At 35.4% G+C, this 14,203-nt stretch overlaps 1 protein-coding gene across 2 annotated transcripts in view; it reads right to left on the bottom strand.

Moving 5' to 3' along the window:
* Positions 1-13,855, bottom strand: part of LOC135837905 (juvenile hormone acid O-methyltransferase-like) — a 31,486-nt gene extending 17,631 nt beyond the window's left edge. The window contains exons 1-5 of one of the 2 annotated variants that reach the window (XR_010557274.1): positions 13,573-13,855; positions 10,059-10,231; positions 9,819-9,951; positions 2,265-2,412; positions 1,976-2,158 (exon numbers count right to left, since the gene is read on the bottom strand). The gene's annotated coding sequence lies outside the window, so the exon portion shown is untranslated. Of the gene's footprint in view, positions 1-1,975; positions 2,159-2,264; positions 2,413-9,818; positions 9,952-10,058; positions 10,232-13,572 lie in introns of those variants that run through there. The other variant, XM_065353340.1, reaches the window with a different exon arrangement.
* Positions 13,856-14,203: the final 348 nt, after the last annotated feature.

The following is a 14,203-nucleotide window of genomic DNA, read 5'->3' as shown; positions in this document are numbered from 1 at the left end:
CGAGATGGGAGTTCCAGAGCACCTAATTGAGCTGATCAAATCGCTGTATGACAAAAACGAGATGATGGTGAGAGTAGGCGGAGAAGAGTCAAACCCATTTCAGTCAGAACAAGGAGTAAGGCAGGGCTGCATACTCTCACCTCCGTTATTCAACATCTATAGCGAGTGCATCATGCAGAAAGCCTTGGAGAACTGGGAAGGCGGCATCAAGATAGGAGGAAGACAAATCTCCAATCTCCAAGAGGAACTGGCAGAACTGATCAAGCAAGTCAGGATGGCCAGTGAAGACATGGGACTCCTCATAAATGTGGGGAAAACCAAGGTCATGGTAGTTGATAGAGCTGGACACCTACCAGAATCTGAAGCCTCGAATGAATTGAAAAAGTGAACTCATTCATTTACTTGGGTTCACTGGTGGATGCTGATGGAGGATCAGCCAAGGAAATTAGAAGAAGAATAGCTCTTGGGAAAGCAGCGATGTCTCGGTTGAGAAAAGTCACCACCAACCGGAAAATCTCCATAAAAACAAGGAAGAGACTAATCAGGACGCTAATTTTCCCAGTTTTCTTGCATGGAGCGGAGACCTGGACATTGAAGCAAGATGATCGAAGAAGAATTGATGCTTTTGAAATGTGGGTATGGCGCAGGATGTTGAGGATACCAGCATACACTGCGCACCAAACAAATGCATCAATTGTGGAACAACTGCAAGAACAAACCAGGCCGGATAAAATATGTGAGACCAGGATAATGAGTTATTTTGGACACATAGCCAGAAGAGGACTGGAAAACATTGAAAAGGGAATTCTTTTTGGCAAGGTCCCCGGAACAGGAGGGAGAGGAAGATCTCCAACAAGGTGGACCGATACAGTCTGGAAAGTAGCTGGTTCAGTTGCGAATGCCGCCACTCTGGCTCAAGACAGAGAGGAGTGACGGTTGTTATTGGGGGCACACTATGACGTTGATAATGACTCACCAAACTACTAATCAAACTACCATTGATTTGCCTTCAACCCTCCTCGGGGGTTTGTGAGGGTTGCTTGATTTTTCAAGTAAAACACTACTGAATCATATATGTATTTGAAAAACAAAAATCTGGACGTGCGATATATCGAATAGGTAGTATGTTTTCGAGGTCGCTGAATACGAATATGAACTTATTTTTTGCATACAACCCCTCAAAGCCCCTCTGTGCCCCAAAATGGGGGTCAAAATTTTGAAAAATTGTGAAAAGTCGAGTGATATATCTACTTGTATGTTTTTGAGACACTGAACTGGAATACCTATGCACTTTTTTCCTGCTCTACTTACAATTCCTCAAAATCCCCTTACGCCCCCTAAATAGGATTAAATTTTGAAAAGTCGCCAAAAAACGTGTAATACATCGAATAGTATGTTTTCAAGATCGCTGAATAGTGAATATGACTATAGACTCATTTGTATTATTTCACTCATTTTAGGTACTATTCAAACGTCCTACTAACGCTCCAAAATTATCTTCAATGTCTTTTGTAGGTACGATGTCAATCTTCTTGCCTATCTCAGTGTTTTCATTTTGATTGTTTTCCTGTAAAGTTTTCGAATTCATTTATTATTGTTGCTTTTGTATATCTTGACTCATTGAGGGGTGAGATTTTATCCATATTTTGAACTTTTTTTGGTGCAGTTGGGAGCTCAGATTTTTCTTTGTACTTCCCCTCCTCTTTACTCCTCACTTTCCAACAATAAATATTGGGAGGGGAAAAATCGTCGGAAAACAAAAGGAAAAAACTGACCAAGAGGAAGAAAATAATACATGGAATCTAATTGATTTGATTTGATCATTAAAATGACGTAGGTATTCAAATTTTTCCAGCCCCCATTTTCAAACGACAATTCTTCTCTACTCTCTTTTTGTTGTATGTATCATGCTTCGCCTCATCTCCTTCTCGTCAATAACCCATAGATATAAAACATAAATCATTCTGACACTTACGTTTTGGTTTAGTTTTACTAGCGAAAACCGTTATCGCCGAATAGTTCAAAGTCACCTTATCAGTTAATTCGTGAAAAGTCAATGAACTTTCATCGCGTAAGATTTCTTTACATTTCTGGTCATATTCTTTCGAAAGATGCGCAGGTATATTCCCCCGGAATGGGTTCAATCCATCGATCCAATCTGGAAAGTGGAAATCAAAAAATATTTATCATTGGACGGGTCGAATTTATAGGCTAAATCTATCTGGTAAATTGAGCAAAAGAACACGAAAAGAAACTCAACTTACCGTAGAAAATCTGAGTCGATTTAAATGTATAAGATTTGTAGGCCAAGGAGCACTCGTCAACATCAAAACCTACATCTTGCAATAATTCTCTCATGTAAGAAACAGGATCTTTCATGAAACGATAAGGTGATAGTACGTTTTCATAATCCTGAAAAAATCGTTACACGTATACTTAGTATAAGTGTTACAGTATGACACAAAAGTAGTGCTCGGTGGCTTTTATTTCTAAGGGAAAAGAGCTAGTGAGATGAATGAAGCGGTGTTGAGTGGCGCAAAATAAGGGCTTTCAAAAGCGACCTTGAAAATTTTAGGCCCATGCACATTACACAGGGTGTCACAAATTGAAAAACCGGTTGGGCATAAAAATTCAAACCGGTTTTTATTGGCACAAAATGTATTCTACATACTAACCTCTTGAGGTGTCCGCCTCCGATTTGAACGGGACCGCGACTTTTGGAAAGAGCATGTTCTAAAACCCCTAAATACAAATTTTCAGCTGCCCAAGTTCATTTTTCGATTTTTGGCGAATTTTTGAAAATCCAAAATTGACTATTTTGGTGATTTAAGGTATGTTTTTTTTTAAAAGTACGTACTTGATCAGTAAAAATGTTCAAAATAAGTCCTAAAACTGATATTAACCCCCCAAATCCAAATTTCGCCACTTCCATCCATTCTGGAGCTTCTAGCGCTATTTTTCAATTTCTCCCGAATTTTGAATTTGCTCCAGAAGGTGTGAATATGAAGTTGGGCAGCTAAAAATCGAGTTGTGTGTTATACTCGGTCTGTTTAACGAGTTTATCCACATTTGAGTTGATTTTGGGAGGGACACCTCAAGAGTGGTTTTTTGACAAGCTTTTTTCATAATAAGAAATCTAAAAAAAAATCAAAATTTTACCGTTTGCGAGGAAATTTTCCAAATTTGCGCGAATCGCAGTATTTTGTCTTGAACTAACCCCAGGAGGGCGAATTTGGCCATTTTCAGCCTTTCTTGGGCCTCCCTTTAGTTTTTGGATATTTTTATTATGAAAAAAGATGACCAAAAACCCACTCTTGAGGTGTCCGCTCCAGATTCGGCTCAAATGTGGTTAAATTCTTTAAACAGGTCGAGTATAACACTCAACTCGATTTTTAGCTGCCCAACTTCATATTCACGCCTTCTGGAGCAAATTGAAAATTTGGGAGAAATTGAAAAATCGCGCTGGAGCCTCCAAAATAGCTGGAAATGGCGAAATTTGCCTTCGTGGGATTGGTTCATTGAGAAATACTTCGATTTGCGCAAATTTCAAAAAATTTTTCGCAAACGGGAAATTTTTGATTTTTGAATATTTTTATTTGAAAAAAAGCTGGTCAAAAAACCACTCTTGAGGTGTCCCTCCCAAAATCGACAGAAATGTGGATAAACTCGTTAAACAGACCGAGTATAACACACAACTCGATTTTTAGCTGCCTAACTTCATATTCACGCCTTCTGGAGCAAATTGAAAATTCTGGAGAAATTTAAAAATCGCACTGGAGGCTCCAGAATGGCTGGAAATGGGCAAATTTGGATTTGAGGGGTTAATATCAATTTTAGGACTTATTTTGAACATTTTTACTGATCAAGTAGGGGAGAAGGAGGATGTTCTGGACAGGGTGATGTTCTGGACGAAATCTAGTTTGACCACTTTGACTGTGCCTAAAAATTATTTTTTCATAAAAGTAGGTGGCGTTGTGATACTACATGCGTTTGCACTGACAAACATTCCCCTGGCAGTTCTTATCAAAAAAATATGTGACTTTGTCTAAAACATGTGTGATTTTTTCTCCGACAACTTTTTTTAGTTTTTAATATTTTGAAAAGAAGAAACGACCGGAGAAAAAACTGCCAGTAATTATGAAAGTAGTAAACCTTACTTTATAACGTGAATTGGTGATATTCATCCTAGAACGCTTTCAACTCGTAATATTTCCGATTGATTCCAAAATGAGGGGGTGTGATGTTCTGGACACTTTGCTTATATTACATGTATGGAATACCTACATTGTCTCAGAAACTGAAGAAATGAATGAAAGATCGGAAAACTGGCCTAGAAAGAAAGAAAGCTTGGTTTTGCGTAGATATGCGTCCTTTTTTGAAATGTGTCATTTTTTTGCATGATGTTTGCTGGATGTTTGCCTCGGATTTTCAAAAAATGACCAAGAGGTTGTAGAATGCCCTAAATGTTCTGAATAAACACATAAACTGTTTTTTAATAAATTTCAATCGTTTTTCCTTTGACTAGAATACCACCACGTTGATTTTAGGTACAATTTGTATGCTGTCCAGAACATGGCACCCTCGCGTCCAGAACATGGCACCCAAAGTTATGTTCTGGACAAAAACATCGAAATTTTCAAAGTTGAATTACTCCACCAGTTTTGTATTTAAAAATTTGCAAAAAATATATGTGGTATGTGTCACCCAAAGGAATCGTTTGCCGCACTTGATCAATTTTTTCCACATTACTGGGAGTCAAAAATCGGGTTCAAACTTTTTTGTCCAGAACATCCTCCCTCTCCCCTACGTACTTTTTTTAAAAAAAACATAAATCACCAAAATAGTCAATTTTGGATTTTCAAAAATTCGCCAAAAATCGAAAAACGAACTTGGGCAGCTGAAAATTTGGATTTAGGGGTTTTAGAACATGCTCTTTCCAAAAATCGCGGTCCCGTTCAAATCGGAGGTGGACACCTCAAGAGGTTCTCTTGTAAGGCGACAAAAACGTGACATGAATTTCAGGAAACCGGTTCATCAATCTGCAACCAGTTGACAAAAAATACCCAAAAATTGTAGACAGAGAAAAAAGATGGAAACAAAAGTTGTAGAACGTGAAAAATTACACAATTCTGTCTAATCACATTTTGAAACCGGTTCATTGGTTCGCATTTAGCTACCAGTTTTTGACAATCACCTAAAAATTGAAGATATAGAGAAAAAAGCTTGAAACAAAAGTTGTAGAACGTAAAAAATTGAACCATTTTCGCTGATCGGATTTGGAAACCGGTTCATAATTTGCAACCAGTTATCAAAAATTACCTAAAAATTTGAGATCGAGAAAAAAGCTCGAAACAAAAGTTGTAGGGCATGAAAAATGACACAATTGTGTTCAATCACATTTTGAAACCGGTTCATTGGTTCGCATTTAGCAACCAGTTTTTGACAATCACCAAAAATTGAAGATAGAGAAAGATGCTCGAAACAGAGGTTCTGGAGCGTGAAAAATTGAACCATTTTCGCTGATCGGATTTTGAAACCAGTTCATAATGTGCAACCAGTTCACAAAAATTACCTTCGATAAAAAAGCTTGAACAAAAGTTGTAGGACATGAAAAATTACACAATTGTGTTCAATCACATTTAAAACCGGTTCATTGGTTTTCACTTAGCAACCAGTTTTTGACAATCACTTAAAAATTGGGGATAGAGAAAAAAGTCTGAAACATAGGCCTATGTTATAGTGTGTGAAAAACTGAACTAACTATTTTTGCTGGTCAGATTTTGAAACCGGTTCATCAAATCGCAGCAATCCATCAAAAGTTACCTAGTTGCAAGTTGATTATCCATTTCCGATATTTGATCAGCAAAAATGGTTCAAACTGCACGCTCTAAAACTTTTGTTTCAAGCTTTTTTCTCTATCTTCAATTTTCAGGTGATTGTCGAAAACTGGTTGCTAAATGCGAACCAATGAACCGGTTTCAGAATGTGATTAGACAGAATTGTGTAATTTTTTACGCTTTACAACTTTTGTTCCGAGCTTTTTTCTCAATTTACAATTTTTGGGTATTTTTTGTTAACTGGTTGTAAATTAATGAACCGGTTTCAAAAATTTCATATTACGTTTTTGTTCTCCTTACATGAGTTTTTTAATTTTTCACAAATAGGTATAGTTTTGTATTCTACAATAAATTGTCAGATAATTTTTTTTTTTCTGAAGTTACCACAAAGACATCCAAAATGTCACTATGGAAGAATTAAGAGGCAGGAGGAGGAGATTTCTACTGATCGCAATTTTCATACACATCTGTGTTTTTTAGTGGAAGGTATTTCAAATAGGAAATAATTAGTTAGATCATTTCATAACTGTTCCAACTTCCATGGGGCACTGTGGGCCACAACCCCCCTTCCCAAATGGTGATACTTAATTAGCATTTGAACCTAAAAACTAACTCCAGATTTAGTTCAGTGGCAAACTGTAAGTAAGCGGCAAATCATGATAAAGCTATGAAATTTGGTATGATGAACAAGGACACCAAAAGGAAATTTTTGAGCCCGGGAGCCCATCGCCAAGTCCCATAGGAAAGGAAGGAGGGTGATTTGGGGGGTGGGTTCAACCACCATTTTTCAAAATGGGGCTATCGGCGCGATATTGGTGTCAATTCCATATGATTGAACCCCGCTGAGTTCGAAAATACGATTACTTTCAAAATCTGAGGAAGAGGCATGCCTCAAATTTGAGATTTTCTGAGTAAAGTTTTTGCATTTTTCTCAAAAATATCCTAAAATTACAGTTTTTCAACCCTCGACGAGATGCTGACCTTCCATCGGCATTTTTATGGTCATTTTCGGATTCTACAGGTCAATTACAATGCGAATCGACCATCAATACTTTCGCATACCTCTACCGCGAGTGCACAGAGGGGTCAAAAGGGGTTAAAAATTGGCAGTTTTTCGGCATTTTCTTACAAAAATCACGGTTTTTGAACTGTGCACCGGATACAATTGGCGGAAGAATGTTCTAATGGTGATTTTCGAATTCTACAGATCAAATACTATCGAATAAGGCTCGGAGGCACTTTTTACACCCCTCCTGGAAGATAGTAGAGGGGGTCAAATTTGACTCTCATCTTGCTTATGTTGAATTAATTTTAGAAATGTAATTAATATAAGTATACATTTGCTTACCATCGTGATAATAATGTTTGTATCGATGTTTTTCGTACCGCCGAACCCAAATTTTCAATTATTTTTTCGATTCCAACCACGGAAGGGGGGCACCATATGAGGGGTGGGCCCATTTTTCACGAAAAAGCGACATGTATATCAAAATGTAGGTTTTTGAGGGCGCTGATTTCAAAAATACTATCGATTTTTCATTTTGGTGCAACCCAAGGGGATGATACTGCGTTCAAGGGGTGGGGATGAAATTTTTCACAAAAAATCGACTTGTACTTATATCAAAATGTAAGTTTTCGAGGATGCTGATTTCAAAAATTCTATCGATTTTTCATTTGGGTCCAAGCCAAGGGGATGATACTGCGTTCAAGGGGTGGGGGATGAAATTTTTCACAAAAAACCGACTTGTATATCAAAATGTAAGTTTCCGACGATGCTGATTTCAAACATTCTATCGATTTTTCATTTGGGTCCAAGCCAAGGGGATGATACTGCGTTCAAGGGGTGGGGGATGAAATTTTTCACAAAAAATCGACTTGTATATCAAAATGTAGGTTTTCGAGAACGAACACATTGAAAAATTGGGATGGTATTATGTCGTAAGTTGATTTAAAAAAATTGAAAGTTTGTGAAAATGCGATTTTTTGATTTGAAACATGAAAAAAAGTCTTGACTGGTGAAGTTGACCTATTTGACCTCTATTTCTACGTATTCCGTGAATAAGTTGATAAAAATCACACTCATAGCAAAAAATTAAAATTCGTTTATTTTTTCAATTCACTCAGAATTTTGATTTTTTTGGGATGAGTTTATGGAGTGAAGAGGGTTTTTCAACTTTTTCAACGGATACGTAAAAATAGTGGTCAAACGGGTCAACTTCACCAGTCAAAACTTTTACTCATGGCTGGATCTTTATAGTAAGTTTTTGAAGGTGGTTGTTCAGAATCTTCCTTGGCTCGGAACCAATAAAATATCAATAGCATTTTTGAAATCAGCGTCCTCCAAAACTTAAATTTTGATATACGAGTCGATTTTTTGTGAAAAATTTCATCCCCCACCCCTTGAACGCAGTATCATCCCCTTGGTTTGGACCCAAATGAAAAATCGATAGTATTTTTGAAATCAGCGTCCTCCAAAACTTACATTTTGATATACAAGTCGATTTTTTGTGAAAAATTTCATCTCCACCCCTTGAACGCAGTATCATCCCCTTGGGTTGCACCAAAATGAAAAATCGATAGTATTTTTGAAATCAGCGCCCTCAAAAACCTACATTTTGATATACATGTCGCTTTTTCGTGAAAAATGGGCCCACCCCTCATATGGTGCCCCCCTTCCGTGGTTGGAATCGAAAAAATAATTGAAAATTTGGGTTCGGCGGTACGAAAAACATCGATACAAACATTATTATCACGATGGTAAGCAAATGTATACTTATATTAATTACATTTCTAAAATTAATTCAACATAAGCAAGATGAGAGTCAAATTTGACCCCCTCTACTATCTTCCAGGAGGGGTGTAAAAAGTGCCTCTGAGCCTTATTCGATAGTATTTGATCTGTAGAATTCGAAAATCACCATTAGAACATTCTTCCGCCAATTGTATCCGGTGCACAGTTCAAAAACCGTGATTTTTGTAAGAAAATGCCGAAAAACTGCCAATTTTTAACCCCTTTTGACCCCTCTGTGCACTCGCGGTAGAGGTATGCGAAAGTATTGATGATCGATTCGCATTGTAATTGACCTGTAGAATCTGAAAATGACCATAAAAATGCCGATGGAAGGTCAGCATCTCGTCGAGGGTTGAAAAACTGTAATTTTAGGATATTTTTGAGAAAAATGCAAAAACTTTACTCAGAAAATCTCAAATTTGAGGCATGCCTCTTCCTCAGATTTTGAAAGTAATCGTATTTTCGAACTCAGCGGGGTTCAATCATATGGAACTGACACCAATATCGCGCCGATAGCCCCATTTTGAAAAATGGTGGTTGAACCCACCCCCCAAATCACCCTCCTTCCTTTCCTATGGGACTTGGCGATGGGCTCCCGGGCTCAAAAATTTCCTTTTGGTGTCCTTGTTCATCATACCAAATTTCATAGCTTTATCATGATTTGCCATTTATTGCTTAAAAAATACATTTTGCCACTGTACTAATTAGGATTCTACGACCTCGAAAACATATTATTCGACATATTACACAATACTGTAGGAAAAATTTGATATTTTCCCTCTCCCCACGCCTCATCCCCAATGCTACAAAAAAAATAACTCCAGATTCGGATTCTACGACCTCGAAAACATATTATTCGATATATTTCACATCGATGATGGTCGAATCGTAATATCACCATTTAATTTTGTAAATATTCTAGTCAGAACAAGTTACATTTTATTCCACTGTGCGAAAGCTATTATGACAATCGCGCTCAAATTTTTACCATGGGTAAGTAGGTAAAAACCCCTTATGGAAACCTACATAACAAATTTGAGCTATATTGGTTCATTAGTAGGAGAGGAACAGCTGATCAAAGATGAAATTGTGAAACCCCGTTCTGACTTCCCCCGGCGCGGTGCACCTTACATTTGAGTGTGCAAATATCGAACGAATTCAGGTTTGTAATATGTATGTACTTGACTTACTTTCATGTAAGGAGACCACTTCGGTGAAGCTGCTAAACGCTCGTGTAGCGGAAAAGTTACAGCGTCAACAACCGTAAAGAATAACATTTCACCACCAGGCTTCAAAATTGAACACAAATTCTTCATCGCTGCACTACAAATATGTAAAAATTTAAAATTAAATGCTTAATGCTTGGAATGTGATTAAAATGAACGTCTTGAGTAGATATACTTAATATACTTATTATCAAGTAGACTTGCCATTGATTCTGTATCCAGTGTAAACAATAGAAAGAAAACACCGAGTCGAAATACGAAACATATTTTTCAACAAGTTCCTTTCCAGTTAAATCCATAACTAGAAAATTCAGACGAGAATCAATGTAATGTGAATTTGCATAATGGATCAGTGGCGCAGATATATCGATACCAACCTAGGAACTGTAACAGACATGACGATACAAAAAGTAAAAATCGTCATTAGATAAATTCATTTATAAAGAAAACATGAAAAGTACATGAAACAAATAGATATTATATAAATTTTGCGAATTCGCGTACATAAAAAAATTATAAGAAAAAGTACATTGACGAACCAACGAATTGAAAAGGAATGAAAAATGATTCAACAAATTTTCCGAGCATGAAAACAAAAAAAAACAAGCGCAGCCAAATATTATTGAGAAAATTCGCGAATGCCTCGAAAAATTGGAAAATTTATCGGATAAGTTTGGAATCACAATTTTGGCCGTTGCATATGCCCCCTGGCTAATTCAAATTTCTCAAAGCAAGCTTAGAGAAAATTGAATTGACCATAGATGAAAATAACAAAATTGTGAAATAACAATAAACAATGAAAAATTACTTAAATTAATTTTATCGCGTTCTAAATTAAACAAAACAATAAATTAAAAAGAAACAAAAAATATATAGGACAATATTAAGTACGAGGAAAAGGAGACAAAAATCGGGAGACATCATGGGAAGATAAAAAAATAGGAGAAGAGAGTGACACCAACGTGAGACTCGCGCAGATGGAAAACAACGAGCCTGCACCATGGTCTGCCACCTTCTCTGGAATGTAAGGCTTGGACAAAAGTCCCTCACCCCATTCCAGAGAGTAGGAAAGGAAAACGAAGGAAAACGAAAAGATTAATTGGAAAAAACTAGGAAGAAAAACTGGAAAGTTGGAAAATTGGATCAGAAAGATGTGCATAGAAATGCCACTAAATCAGAAAAAATTAATCATTTTCATTTTGAGAATAAAAATTAATTGATCAGAAAAATCATTAACTTAGAGCAGTTTGAGCGAATAAATTTACAGAGGAAAGCGAACCATAAAGATCTAAAAAACGTTTTTTCCTTTTGCGTTTCAGGGAAATCAAAATAAATTTCAAAATCAATTGATCATCGAACATTTTATTATATCCACAAAAATTATGATCCTGCAAAGGTTTTACAAAAGATACAGACTTGCCCCCTGCATGAGAAAATGCAGTAAAATAAGAGAGATAGGTTTTATCAAAAATCATTTTTAAATAACGTTTTGTTATACTGATGATTATAAATTTTGTATCAAAATTATTGACAAGTTTGAAAAAAGGATTTATAAGTTTGATTTCAACTTCAAGATCTTCAGACACGTTGGATTTGTGAGAGTTCTCACTTATAGTTACATCTAAAACTAGTTTATCATGAACTTTTGGAATTTGTGATCCTAAATTTATCAAGTTTGAAGTTTGTGGTCTAGTAACACTATTTGAAGACGACTCAAACATGATTGGCTCAAAAAATATTTCATTTTCTAGTTTTAACAAATCAAACTCAGAAAAACTTGAACTGAAAACATAGTTTTCTGAATCACAACAAACTTGAGATAAAATTGGGGGTTCAGATACCTCAACTATGTTAATATTTTCAATCTCCGAAAAATTCTCAACTGAATGAGCCTTTTCAGATATTTTGATCTCACGAGTTTCAAACTTTGGTGAAAAATCAGGACAAAAATTATTTGAGTTTTCTGCTTTGGGAAAATCATCAATGATTTTAAATTCCATTTTCAAAGAATTATGAGTGAAATCACATGCGTGATTTTTGTCTGAGTTCAAAATTTCAAGTTGGAAATTATTTGTATTTTCATTCACAAGTTCCAAAGATTTGCTCGAAACTTTTGCCTCACAAAAATCATCCATAAAAGACATATCGATAATTACGTGATCTGGTTTTTTGTGAAAATTAGAAAATCTCGTACCTACATGGCTTAAATCAAGATAATTTCCATAAGTTTGTTCGTAAACTTGAGAAACAGGTACAATTTTTGGTTCAATAAAATCATTAATTTCCTTATTTTTGGAAAGACATCTTTTTGTATCACTGAAATTGAGATAATTTCCATAACTCTGTTCATAAATTTGAATTGAGCTTGTAGAATCATAATTATCGGTTGCATTATTCGAAGACAAATTAACATTACCTTTAAATGTTTCTATAAAATTTGACACAGGTATTTGAGGTAATTGATGAGGAAAAGGCTGACAAAAACCTTTTTCATTGTTTTGGGCTAACAAACCAGAGTAATAAAACCTTTTCAAGAAATTTAACTGATTTGCATTTTGGATATTGTTACCTTCTGATAAATCTAGATGATTATGAAGTCTTATCAGAGTTTTAGTTAATGTAAGGAGACAATTGAACAATTTTGGATTATTTGAAAATTCCTCCATTTCTTACCTTGATCAATCAATTTTTTTAAAAAAATAGCATAAGATAGGTAATTAATTACAAAATATTGTGGGTTTTAAATATGCGAAAATAAATTGGTGATTTATCGAATAAATCATCACGAATACATAAAAATTACAAAAACGTATTTTTTTTTCAAAACATAAATACCATGTATACTTGAATACCAAATGAAAACAATGATGTGATGACCTGAGTGGTGATGAGCTGAACGAAATAAACGAAAACAGCGAAGTATTATTACCAATCAATTGACACAAGTTGCTGGCAGTTCAGGTTGAGAAAAAACGACATCGATAATTGCAGAAAATTGAACGAATTTGGCAAATTATGCAGACTCATTTGACAGAAATCGGAGGTAGTGACGTAATATCAAGGTTGACGCATTCGGCATATTCAAACTCCGCGGAGAAAACGTAGTTGTAGATAGTAGTTGTAGATACGTACAGACGATACAGATGTTTATATTTTGGTATAAAATTTCAACCAAATCACTTCTTGGATCAAACATTTTTTTTAAACAGTTAAAAACAAAATAATATGTAAAACGAAATTACAAACCGTTTCGTTTCTATCCCGGACGGGCCCCCATTTATGTAACAGACATGACGATACAAAAAGTAAAAATCGTCATTAGATAAATTCATTTATAAAGAAAACATGAAAAGTACATGAAACAAATAGATATTATATAAATTTTGCGAATTCGCGTACATAAAAAAATTATAAGAAAAAGTACATTGACGAACCAACGAATTGAAAAGGAATGAAAAATGATTCAACAAATTTTCCGAGCATGAAAACAAAAAAAAACAAGCGCAGCCAAATATTATTGAGAAAATTCGCGAATGCCTCGAAAAATTGGAAAATTTATCGGATAAGTTTGGAATCACAATTTTGGCCGTTGCAGAACAAGGTAACAATAACACTATTTTATGTACCTATTCGTATAAGCGCAATCTTCCCATATCTCTGAATGAATAATTACATTTCTAAGATGTTATATTCTGTATGTAAGTACCTACCTACTTACCAGTTCAGCGTCGCAGGAAACTAAAGGCAATACATAATCGTAAGTTGCGTCTCCAGAACCGCAGCCAATATCAATAATTTTCTGCTTTCTGGTCCACTTTATTTTTGATTTGTAGCTTTGCAAAAGCTCAATCACGCCACGAACTTGTAGTGGATGGTTCGATTGATATTCTGGAGCTGGAAACATTCTATGAACGTGATGCATCGGTTATAATATCGGTAGGTAACGAAAACAAATAAATAAATAAGTATAAAAATGACAAAACACCACAAGTGAACAAGCAAAATAGGTACCTATGAAATGAAATTCACTCAAATTAAATTCATACGTAAATATTGCAATAAGTAAACCAATTCAGCGAGTATGTCGAACATCACTAGATAGATATATGTATCATGTCATCATCAATAACGACGTAAAATACGACAACAATGCATAATTATTTTCGAATCAAAACAAATATGAACTTCAAACCAGCGATCGAGCCAGACACGTGTGACTTTATATAAAAATACCTATGCATAATAACAATCACTACCGTTAATCATCACTGGTAAACAAATTTTTATAAACGATTAAGTAAGTGTTATTTTGAACGCCTACCTGCATCGGATTGCAATTAAATTGAAAC

This window comes from Planococcus citri, chromosome 2 (genome assembly GCF_950023065.1).
Source record: "Planococcus citri chromosome 2, ihPlaCitr1.1, whole genome shotgun sequence".
NCBI classification, from domain to species: domain Eukaryota; kingdom Metazoa; phylum Arthropoda; class Insecta; order Hemiptera; family Pseudococcidae; genus Planococcus; species Planococcus citri.
This window is presented reverse-complemented; position numbering and strand designations above follow the sequence as displayed.